We start from the raw sequence: 12,025 nt of genomic DNA on the forward strand, positions 1-12,025 counted from the left end.
CGCGCCACCTCCTGCTTCCCCTGGCCACCTCCTACTTCCTCCCCGAACCCTCTAGCGACGCCACGGAGTCGTCCCCGACCGCTATCCCTCTCTCTGCTCGCTCTGGCTCTCTCCCTCTCTCGATTTGGAGCACCACCGAGAGCCACCGGAGGCCGCCGCCGTCGCATCCATAGCCACCGGCCACCCCTCGCCCTTCTGATGAGCTCAGGAGCTCCGTCCCGACCCCATGGAGCTGCACACCGACGCACGCGACCAGAGGAGGCCCCAGTCGACCGGAGCATCGTCGTCTTCATCCCCGGTGCCCGGAGATCGCCGCCGTAAATTCGCCGTCGCAGAAGCTTCCCCGAGCTCGCCGACCCCTCCGTCCAGTCCACTGTGAGCCCCTCTTCCTCTTCCCCCTTCCCACAAGCTCGCGCTCATCCCCTAGCCTCTTCCTCCACCGCGGCCGAGAGTTTCTCGCCGCCGGCCATGGCGTGGCCATGGCCACAGCCACCGCAGCTCGTTTCCGAGCCCACTGACGTGCTCACCGCGATCTCAGGAGTCCGTAGCACGCCCCAGCTCCTCCTGCCGTTCTCCCTAACCCTGACCCCGAGCTCGCCCGAGCTCCGGCCGCCGCCGAGGTCGACGCCGTGCTCAACTCCGGCCACCTCCGCTCCAGCCGCCTCCACCACTGGAAGCGCCACTCCGCCAGCTCCCCGTAGATGCTCCCCGCGCCCCAAACCCTGGCCTGTAGCGCAATCCCGATGCGGACGCCGCCGCGATCTGAGGTCGCCGGCGGTTAAACGCCGGCAGCTGACGTGGCGATGTCATTAAACGCTAATGACGCCCTAACCAACCCCCTAGGCCACTGACTGTGGGCCCCACCCCTGGTCAAACCTCAGTTAGCGCTGGGTTTGACCGGGATTAGCTCCTGTGTCACTGACGTGTGGCCCCCACACGTCAGGTTTGATCCGAGCCAGCCCAGTTGACTCTGCTGACGTCACCGTGACGTGGTGCTGACGCCATAATTCATTTCTGGATTTATATTATTCAGAAAATTTCAGAAAATAGCTAAAACTTCAATAAATCATAGAAAATTAACCGTAACTCCAAATTAAATAATTTATATATGAAAAATTATCAGAAAAATTCAAGGAATCCATCTGTACCATTTTCATGCATGTTAGAACAACTTATAACTGCTGTTTAGCACAAATTAATTAATGGCATTTGAATAATCACATATGGAGTTTGAATTTGAATCTTGTATTCAAACCAACTTCATTTAATCTGTTGCTAGTTGCATTAGCTCAAAACACATTCATATTGCCATGTCATAACATGCATCATTTTGTGCATTGCATTGATTGTGTTCTTCTTTGTTGCCGGTATCTGTTCCCTCCCGGTAGACGATGTTCCGACGTTGTGATCGTTGACACTGATGAAGATTCAATGTTATCTTCAGAAGTGCCAGGCAAGCAAAACCCCCTTGTTCATTCCGATACAATCCTACTCTCTCGCTCCTGCTCTCTTTTAATGCATTAGGGCAACAACGATTCATCTGTTACTTGCTGCGGTAGCTGAACCCCTTTATCCTCTGCATGACCTGTCATTCCACAGTAAATAGATGAAACCCACTAGCATGAGTAGGAGTTGTTTGAGCCCTGTTGTGCCTACTCATTCTTGCTTGTTTGTCATGCCTGCTACTGCTTAGAGTTGAGTCAGGTCTGATTCATCGGGGATGAATCAGAGGCGTGTGAACATGTCCTACTGTGTGTGAGCTAAGTGTGTGAACACGTTTTGGTAAAGGTAGCGGTGAGAGGCCATGTAGGAGTACATGGTGGGTTGTCTCATTGTAGCCGTCCTCAGGAACTGAGTTCTGTGTTTGTGATCCATGATTCAGCTACTACCACGCATTGGGCCCGAAACCAATGGACCCTCTCGGCTTCTTGATCACCCTTGTCCTCTGTCCAGGAGTTGCAAGTAGTTTCTGGTGTTTGTAGTATGCCGGAGGCCGTGGGCAGCACTGACCGGAGGGGTGGGCTGTGATGCGGTAGGCACGTGGCCTGGTATACCGGGCGCCCGTTTGGTGTCACGAAACCCTGTTCACATCGTTTGGGGCTGTGAGCGAAACTCCGGCCGGATCTCCTCATGGATGGAACCCGAATAGGCGATAAACCTGGACTAGAGACTCGAGTGTTCAGGCAGGCCGTGGCCGACACCCACGTTGGGCTTCCGCTTGAAGGTTGCCAAGTACATGTCGTGTAAACGGCGGTAAGTGGTGAGAGCGTGTGTGAAGAAGTACACCCCTGCAGGGTTAACCTAATCTATTCGAATAGCCGTGTCCACGGAAAAGGACTTCTGGGTTGCTTATATCAGTTCATAGACAAGTGAAAGTGGATACTCTAAAATACGCAAGATAAGCGTGAGTGCTATGGATGGCATTCTCGTAGGGAGACGGGAGTGGATCCATAGTGGTGTATTGATATGGTGAATATGTGGACTCGTGTGCGCCACCTCAAAAGAGTTACATTGCAGTCGTAGTTCAGGATAGCCACCGAGTCAAAGCTGGCTTGCTGCAGTTAAACCCCACCATCCCCTTTGTTGATAATGATGCATATGTAGATAGTTCTGATGTAAGTCTTGCTGGGTACATTTGTACTCACGTTTGCCTATTTTATGTTTTTGCAGAGAGATTTCGGTCTCGCTAGTAGTTCCGCATGGACTTCGACGTTTAGCTTGTTACCTCAGCTACGATCTTGTGCCTCGGCAGGATTGGTAGATAGTCAGGCTTCTCAGCCTTTTTCATTTATAGATGTCTGTACTCAGACATGTTAAGCTTCCGCATGTGCTTTGACTTGTATGCTCTGATTGTTGGGTCATAAGACCCATGTTTGTAATATCTCGCTCCTCGGAGCCTATTGAATATTTACTTGTGTTGTAGAGTCATGTTGTGATGCCTTGTTGTATTTGCACATATCGAGCATATTGTGTGTATGATTGAAATGCTTGGTATGTGTGGGATCTGACTATCTAGTTGTTTATCCTTAGTAGCCTCTCTTACCGGGAAATGTCTCCTAGTGTTTCCACCGAGCCATGGTAGCTTGCTACTGCTCCGGAACACTTAGGCTGGCCGGCATGTGTCCTTCTTCGTTCCTGTGTCTGTCCCTTCGGGGAAATGTCACGCATTGAGTATCGGAGGCCTGTTAGCCCGCTACAGCCCGGTTTACCGGAGTCCTGCTAGCCCAGTGCTACAGCCCGGACCCACTTGCTGATGACCGACACGTTCGATGCTGGGTCATGGATGCCTGTCCCTGTAAGTCTGTGCCACTTTGGGTTTACGACTAGCCATGTCAGCCCGGGCTCCTTATCATATGGGTGCTAGCGACACTATCATATACGTGTGCCAGAAGACGCAAACGGTCCCGGGCAAAGGTAAGGCGACACCCGTGGGAATACCGTGCGTGAGGCCGCAAAGTGATATGAGGTGTTACATGCTAGACCTATGTGGCATCGAGTCGGTGTCCTGACAGCGTTGGTATCAGAGCTTGACTGCCTGTAGGATTACCAAGCCAAACTGGTCGAAGTCGAGTCTAGAAATTCTTTAGTTATGTAAGGGAATTGATTGTGGGATGGAACGTAAGGCTCTTTTTACTCCTTATACCTCATGGCCTTCTGATCTGAGTCATCATCTTCTCTTCTACGGGGATTAAGAACTAGGCTATCTCTTCTTTCTATTAGGATCATGTGTTGCTAATCTGTAGACTTATAAGATTGTTGGATTTAAGTCTCAGTTCAGTTCCTACTACTTCCGTATGTTAATTGTTGATCTCGAAACCTTGATATTGTGCTTCTGAGTGGTTATGCCACCATTTTTGTGAATGTCTCAAATCTTTTCTGAGCATTTACCGCCGTTATGCTGTCCGAGTCATCCCAGGTTTCTAAGTAGTCTGATGCAATTGCAAATCCTTTCTTCCCGTTTCAATGTTCCCATGGGCCAGATTAACCACACTAATCAGTGAGTTGAGGTACTCCGTTACCTTGACATATATGTTGGAGATATTATTATGACCCTAGGTGTCTTAGGGGATCATCTAGTAATTTAGCCATGATTTGTGTTCCCAGTGTGATGATTCTGGCCATCATTCTCGAAAGCATCCCGTGATGCTACTTAGTAATAGGTATTCTATTCCTGGGTTCATGAACCCGAGATTCACTCTACCTACTTCATGTTGATAGTAATTGCTAGTGCCTTTAGGATATTAGTAACCTTTGCGATAGTCCTTGAAGTCCGTGGTATCTTCTTCTTCCAAATACCATGAACTACTTATGGCAGAAGTTCCTCGTTGAACTGAAATATCACAACAGGATTATTCTTGATGAGTTCTCCATTATATATTGTGGCTCTGCCAGTTCTACCTTTCTGCATGGGTTATCCGGAAGAAATATGTTGAACTTCGTTCGACATGCTAATCCATGCATCCACAACTCAGAAAATCATATGTTCTTTTGAGCTGTCCCATCTTAGTTGTTTCCGACCCTCGCCTATCAATTGATAGTCAAGAGTATGCGTGCATTCGTTCGTCGATGCCTATTACCCTTGTGGTCCGCCAAGCCATTCTATTTCAGAATGAATAGGAGAAACAAACTCCAGAATCTCATCCATATCTAGGATTGGGTCAAAGCAATTGTATTTCGCAGATCAAAATGCCAATCCAGCTTCTGGTCTGTTCTACCTTGAAGTATTACCATCTGTATATCAGGAATATCATGGGAATTGCACACCATCTTATGAATTCTTGATGCAGTAATACTTCTGATCATCATTGATAATTTCTCGGTTTCCGTGTTATTGTAACCGGAATGCCGACAAATGAATCATGGCGTGTGAAATCAATACTGCTAGCAACTCCATTGCTTGGTAGTTAAATGGACGATAACCTCATTCTTAGCGTGTTGATTATTGAATCGTCACCCTAAGGTTGATTGTGCTACCTAGTCCTTATTTCTGGTGCACTCTCCGATCAGTGAGTTAGGATAGTGCCAATCCTTGCTTATTTGATCATATCGTCTTGCCCTGAAAAGTAAGATTGTTCTCGAGCTTAGTAACATACCGGTGGTTCATGATATTCCAAATTTCTTCTCGGAAGTATCACCAAGTTGTCGCCTGACCGCTATGTTGATCTCGTGATCAAGTTGGGTTCTTGTGAACCACCTTCTCTCCAAAAATCGGTGTTAGATATCCCTGAGCTAGTTGGTTAAGCTAGACAACAACTTGGAGAGTTGGAAGATAAAAGCTTGCGTGACTTAGTTCGTTCCAAAGGGATATTCTTGTGTAGGGTGTGCTGAAGAAAGATGATATCTTCATCGATTGGTCCTTGTGATCAGTTGCTGGACCTATTTTCTTATCAATCCTTTGATTTGAGTGTGGGCTATCATCAAATCAAATCAGTACCGACGATGCTCGTAATGTTGTCTTATTCGTGGTTGATCCCTCGAGCATACACCATTACATCTTTGGTCTGACCAATGCTATCACCGTGTTCACTTAACTATGGAATTCCTTTTAAAAGGAAACCTAGATGAATTGTTGTTGAGCCCATTGGCAACATCCTTATCTCCTCCATGATGTTGTTGAATATTAAGCTAGTGTTGGAAACTTTTGAAAGCATTTTCTTCATGCTAGCTCATGAAGTATTTGTTTGATGAAAGGATTGACTTCCTCTTATACACGTGCATTTGGTGAAAGTTGCCGCCGTGAATTTGAGAAAGATTGTTTTGTTTCCTTTGGAATCATCCCAAATCAGTCATGCACACGTGCGAAGTATTCTGTAGTCTGGAGACTTGCAACCTTCATTCTATATGTGTCCCTAGCACACTAAGCCACTGATTGACTTGTTCAAGGAAAAGAAGTCTATGCTTGGGATCTAATCCATGGACTTGCGTAAAGACTTCGATATCCTCGATGATGGTTCTCCACCTGAACTCGGTAGTGTTTAATTATAAGACTGCTACGTGGCCATGCTTGTCCGGGACAACGTGTTCGCATGTTTGTAGCAGAACCAGCTCATGTTTTGGATCTTACTATCGTAGCTCACTCCCCGAGAATCCCGCAACATTATCTCGTCGATTTGTGTTGCAAACTTTCATTTTTCTTTCTAGACTTGATGAGTCTGGGATATCCTGACACCAACCAGATCTGAATCTCAGGCAGATGTGATGGTTGGAACATTTCCCAAGAATTATAATATTGGTCTCTCAATAACCGGCAAGGTGGATGTCGTGGCCAACACACCCATCCGGTAGACCTATTATTATAGTATCTTGTTTGAGGAAGTTGGCCACCTCCCCATAGGGATTTCGTAGGATTACTCCCTAGTTGCCCCTATGAATTTCTGTGTTCCGAAGTCCGACCTTTTTACTTGATGTTCTAGATATCAAACCATATCTATGGGTGGATTACGCTAGCACATCAAGGAGAACATTAGAAGCGGAGTGCTAAATGTCTCTCGGTCGATCATCCAGATTTTATTTGCTTGGCCTCGCTAAGGTGAAATCTGAGAAAGTGTTATCCTCCTTCGCATCTGCATCGTCCATCGCTATTCATCATGGTAGTATGTTGTGTTGTCAGCACCCTTGACGCGGTTGTTGATAAAACCTTGATGATTGTGGAAATGCTCAAGTTCTTGAGAGCACGCACAAGCGCTACGTGTTATCATCGGCTCTAATTGGGATGCTCTCAGTTCCCTCGGCAATGCTATGACCTTCTCAAACAGTAAATTCACTCTCTATTGTTGGGTTCTTCCCCAGTTACCAGAATCATTCCCAGCATTTGCATTTTGTTCCCAGCTTGCACCGCCAATGTGCCATTCTACCATGGGTCTCTTCCATTTCCGGTGATAAGCAAATTCATCCATTACGTTGTCTTCAACAAGGTAATCCACATCATCCAAGTCCGAGTATGCCATTCTACCGACCCCCTCCAAACGATCGCTCGAGAATTGTCCTAGGCTGGTTTAAAGAGTTTCAATGATCTCTGAATCAAAGGTAATTCTTTTGCCACTTAAGGGGATATATCTACGAATCACCCCCCCTCCAGGATGTCTCGTTGAGGTATCATGGCAACTCAACTCCTCGCTACGTTGACAACCGTTCACCACCTTCTTAGGTGTGGAATCGTTGTCTACCTAGTGAACCTTCGTCATCTGTTCCACTCCATTCCTCTAGAGGTGTGCTTCGTCTCTCAGCTCGAGAGATGTTGCTATGTCCCATTCCGTGAGTTAATCCTGAGTTGTTCGTTCTTTGAGAAGATTAATTCTTCTAGAGTTTTCCTTCCCTCTTCTTGTCATGTTAGTTGGAGTTCTCAGAGAAAGACTTCGAGACAATGATGGTGATCGAATCAACGCTCTTATGAAGTGCACCCTGGATCGTGAAGATTATACTAGTTGTGTTTCCCTTTCACCTTACCCTACGCTTGAATCTCGGGACGAGATTTTTGTTTAGTGGGGGTGAGTTGTCACATCCCTGGTCCTATTATGCACTAGGCTAGACCTCATGTGAGCATCATGTTTTAATTCAAATGAAATTTGAATTGAGGAATTTTCAAAGCCTCAGAAACCTTCTAAAAATGATCAACATTAAAATCTCCTCAAAGAAGTCCAAGAAAATGTTCCTCTTAGTCTCTGAAAATATTGCAAAGAGGTAAAACTCAAAACAATATTTTTGGTATCTCAGAGTTAATTATTTTGGGCCTTTGAATTAAATAAATAGCTATTTGCATTGGATATATATTTGATATATAAATAATATATGTCCAACAATTACTGGAACATTTTATGTGGTTTGGTATATTTTAACCCTAGCCACATAACTATTTTCAGGATATTATAAAATGGTTTAGTATTTTACTAAACTAAAACAAAACAGAACAAAATAGAAAACAATAAATAAAAACAGAAATAGAAAAAGAGAGAAGGACTTCCTGACGCTCACCTGGTAGCCCACCTGGCCCAGCAGCACGGCCCAGCCCATCTCCACCCCCCCTGTCGTCTTCCTCCCTGCCAGGAGGACAGACACCGCGACGCCGCCGCGCGCGCCACCTCCTGCTTCCCCTGGCCACCTCCTGCTTCCTCCCCGAGCCCTCTAGCGACGCCACGGAGTCGTCCCCGACCGCTATCCCTCTCTCTGCTCGCTCTGGATCTCTCCCTCTCTCGATTTGGAGCACCACCGAGAGCCACCGGAGGCCGCCGCCGTCGCACCCATAGCCACCGGCCACCCCTCGCCCTTCCGATGAGCTCAGGAGCTCCGTCCCGACCCCATGGAGCTGCACACCGACGCACGCGACCAGAGGAGGCCCCAGTCGACCGGAGCATCGTCGTCTTCATCCCCGGTGCCCGGAGATCGCCGCCGTAAATTCGCCGTCGCAGAAGCTTCCCCGAGCTCGCCGACCCCTCCGTCCAGTCCACTGTGAGCCCCTCTTCCTCTTCCCCCTTCCCTCAAGCTCGCGCTCATCCACTAGCCTCTTCCTCCACCGCGACCGAGAGTTTCTCGCCGCCGGCCATGGCGTGGCCGTGGCCACAGCCACCGCAGCTCGTTTCCGAGCCCACTGACGTGCTCACCGCGATCTCAGGAGTCCGTAGCACGCCCCAGCTCCTCCTGCCGTGCTCCCTAACCCCGACCCCGAGCTCGCCCGAGCTCCGGCCGCCGCCGAGGTCGACGCCGTGCTCAACTCCGGCCACCTCCGCTCCAGCCGCCTCCACCACTGGAAGCGCCACTCCGCCAGCTCCCCGTAGATGCTCCCCGCGCCCCAAACCCTGGCCTGTAGCGCAATCCCGATGCGGACGCCGCCGCGATCTGAGGTCGCCGGCGGTTAAACGCCGGCAGCTGACGTGGCGATGTCATTAAACGCTAATGACGCCCTAACCAACCCCCTAGGCCACTGACTGTGGGCCCCACCCCTGGTCGAACCTCAGTTAGCGCTGGGTTTGACCGGGATTAGCTCCTGTGTCAGTGACGTGTGGCCCCCACACGTCAAGTTTGACCCGAGCCATCCCATTTAACTCTGCTGACGTCACCGTGACGTGGTGCTGACGCCATAATTCATTTCTGGATTTATATTATTCAGAACATTTCAGAAAATAGCTAAAACTTCAATAAATCATAGAAAATTAACCGTAACTCCAAATTAAATAATTTATATATGAAAAATTATCAGAAAAATTCAAGGAATCCATCTGTACCATTTTCATGCATGTTAGAACAACTTATAACTGCTGTTTAGCACAAATTAATTAATGGCATTTGAATAATCACATATGGAGTTTGAATTTGAATCTTGTATTCAAACCAACTTCATTTAATCTGTTGCTAGTTGCATTAGCTCAAAACACATTCATATTGCCATGTCATAGCATGCATCATTTTGTGCATTGCATTGATTGTGTTCTTTTTTGTTGCCGGTATCTGTTCCCTCCCGGTAGACGATGTTCCGACGTTGTGATCGTTGACACTGATGAAGACTCAATGTTATCTTCAGAAGTGCCAGGCAAGCAAAACCCCCTTGTTCATTCCGATACAATCCTACTCTCTCGCTCCTGCTCTCTTTTAATGCATTAGGGCAACAACGATTCATCTGTTACTTGCTGCGGTAGCTGAACCCCTTTATCCTCTGCATGACCTGTCATTCCACAGTAAATAGATGAAACCCACTAGCATGAGTAGGAGTTGTTTGAGCCCTGTTGTGCCTACTCATTCTTGCTTGTTTGTCATGCCTGCTACTGCTTAGAGTTGAGTCAGGTCTGATTCATCGGGGATGAATCAGAGGCGTGTGAACATGTCCTACTGTGTGTGAGCTAAGTGTGTGAACACGTTTTGGTAAAGGTAGCGGTGAGAGGCCATGTAGGAGTACATGGTGGGTTGTCTCATTGCAGCCGTCCTCAGGAACTGAGTTCTGTGTTTGTGATCCATGATTCAGCTACTACCACGCATTGGGCCCGAAACCAATGGACCCTCTTGGCTTCTTGATCACCCTTGTCCTCTGTCCAGGAGTTGCAAGTAGTTTCTGGTGTTTGTAGTATGCCGGAGGCCATGGGCAGCGCTGACCGAAGGGGTGGGCTGTGATGCGGTAGGCACGTGGCCGGGTATACCGGGCGCCCGTTTGGTGTCACGGAACCCTGTTCACATCGTTTGGGGCTGTGAGCGAAACTCCGGCCGGATCTCCTCATGGATGGAACCCGAATAGGCGATAAACCTGGACTAGAGACTCGAGTGTTTAGGCAGGCCGTGGCCGACACCCACGTTGGGCTTCCGCTTGAAGGTTGCCGAGTATATGTCGTGTAAACGGCGGTAAGTGGTGAGAGCGTGTGTGAAGAAGTACACCCCTGCAGGGTTAACCTAATCTATTCGAATAGCCGTGTCCGCGAAAAAGGACTTCTGGGTTGCTTATATCAGTTCATAGACAAGTGAAAGTGGATACTCTAAAATACGCAAGATAAGCATGAGTGCTATGGATGGCATTCTCGTAGGGAGACGGGAGTGGATCCATAGTGGTGTATTGATATGGTGAATATGTGGACTCGTGTGCGCCACCTCAAAAGAGTTACATTGCAGTCGTAGTTCAGGATAGCCACCGAGTCAAAGCTGGCTTGCTGCAGTTAAACCCCACCATCCCCTTTGTTGATAATGATGCATATGTAGATAGTTCTGATGTAAGTCTTGCTGGGTACATTTGTACTCACGTTTGCCTATTTTATGTTTTTGCAGAGAGACTTCGGTCTTGCTAGTAGTTCCGCATGGACTTCGACGTTTAGCTTGTTACCTCAGCTACGATCTTGTGCCTCGGCAGGTTTGGTAGATAGTCAGGCTTCTCAGCCTTTTTCATTTATAGATGTCTGTACTCAGACATGTTAAGCTTCCGCATGTGCTTTGACTTGTATGCTCTGATTGTTGGGTCATAAGACCCATGTTTGTAATATCTCGCTCCTCGGAGCCTATTGAATATTTACTTGTGTCGTAGAGTCATGTTGTGATGCCTTGTTGTATTTGCACATATCGAGCATATTGTGTGTATGATTGAAATGCTTGGTATGTGTGGGATCTGACTATCTAGTTGTTTATCCTTAGTAGCCTCTCTTACCGGGAAATGTCTCCTAGTGTTTCCACCGAGCCATGGTAGCTTGCTACTGCTCCGGAACACTTAGGCTGGCCGGCATGTGTCCTTCTTCGTTCCTGTGTCTGTCCCTTCGGGGAAATGTCACGCATTGAGTATCGGAGGCCTGTTAGCCCGCTACAGCCCGGTTTACCGGAGTCCTGCTAGCCCAGTGCTACAGCCCGGACCCACTTGCTGATGACCGACACGTTCGATGCTGGGTCATGGATGCCTGTCCTTGTAAGTCTGTGCCACTTTGGGTTTACGACTAGCCATGTCAGCCCGGGCTCCTTATCATATGGGTGCTAGCGACACTATCATATACGTGTGCCAGAAGACGCAAACGGTCCCGGGCAAAGGTAAGGCGACACCCGTGGGAATACCGTGCGTGAGGCCGCAAAGTGATATGAGGTGTTACATGCTAGACCTATGTGGCATCGAGTCGGGGTCCTGACACAATAACGGTTCATGGGAGCCTTAAGATCGCTTTGGAATGTGAGGAAGGTGATGCGGCCTATGCAGAGTCGGTTTGTGCCATGGAGGAGTTGAAATATTATAAGGATAATGTTGATCCGGCGGACATGACCCCTTTGAAGAAGCCAACCACGGAGCAGGATTCAGATCTGAAGTTCAAATTGGCGGCTGAGACCAAGCTTGTTGACTTCATGCCCGGCGATTCATCCAAGAAGTTCACTATCAGTGCCAACTTGGACCCTAAATAGGAAAGCGCGCTCATCGAGTTCATCCGTGAGAATCGGGACATTTTTGCATGGAAGCCTTCTGACATGCGAGGTGTACCGAGGGAACTCGCTGATCACACTCTTAATGTGGATCCTAAGTATAAACCGGTAAAGCAATTTCTCCGCCGGTTTAATGAAGAAAGGCGCAAAGCTATTGGAG

This window comes from Triticum dicoccoides, chromosome 1B, assembly GCF_002162155.2.
Source record: "Triticum dicoccoides isolate Atlit2015 ecotype Zavitan chromosome 1B, WEW_v2.0, whole genome shotgun sequence".
In the NCBI taxonomy this organism is placed as follows: domain Eukaryota; kingdom Viridiplantae; phylum Streptophyta; class Magnoliopsida; order Poales; family Poaceae; genus Triticum; species Triticum dicoccoides.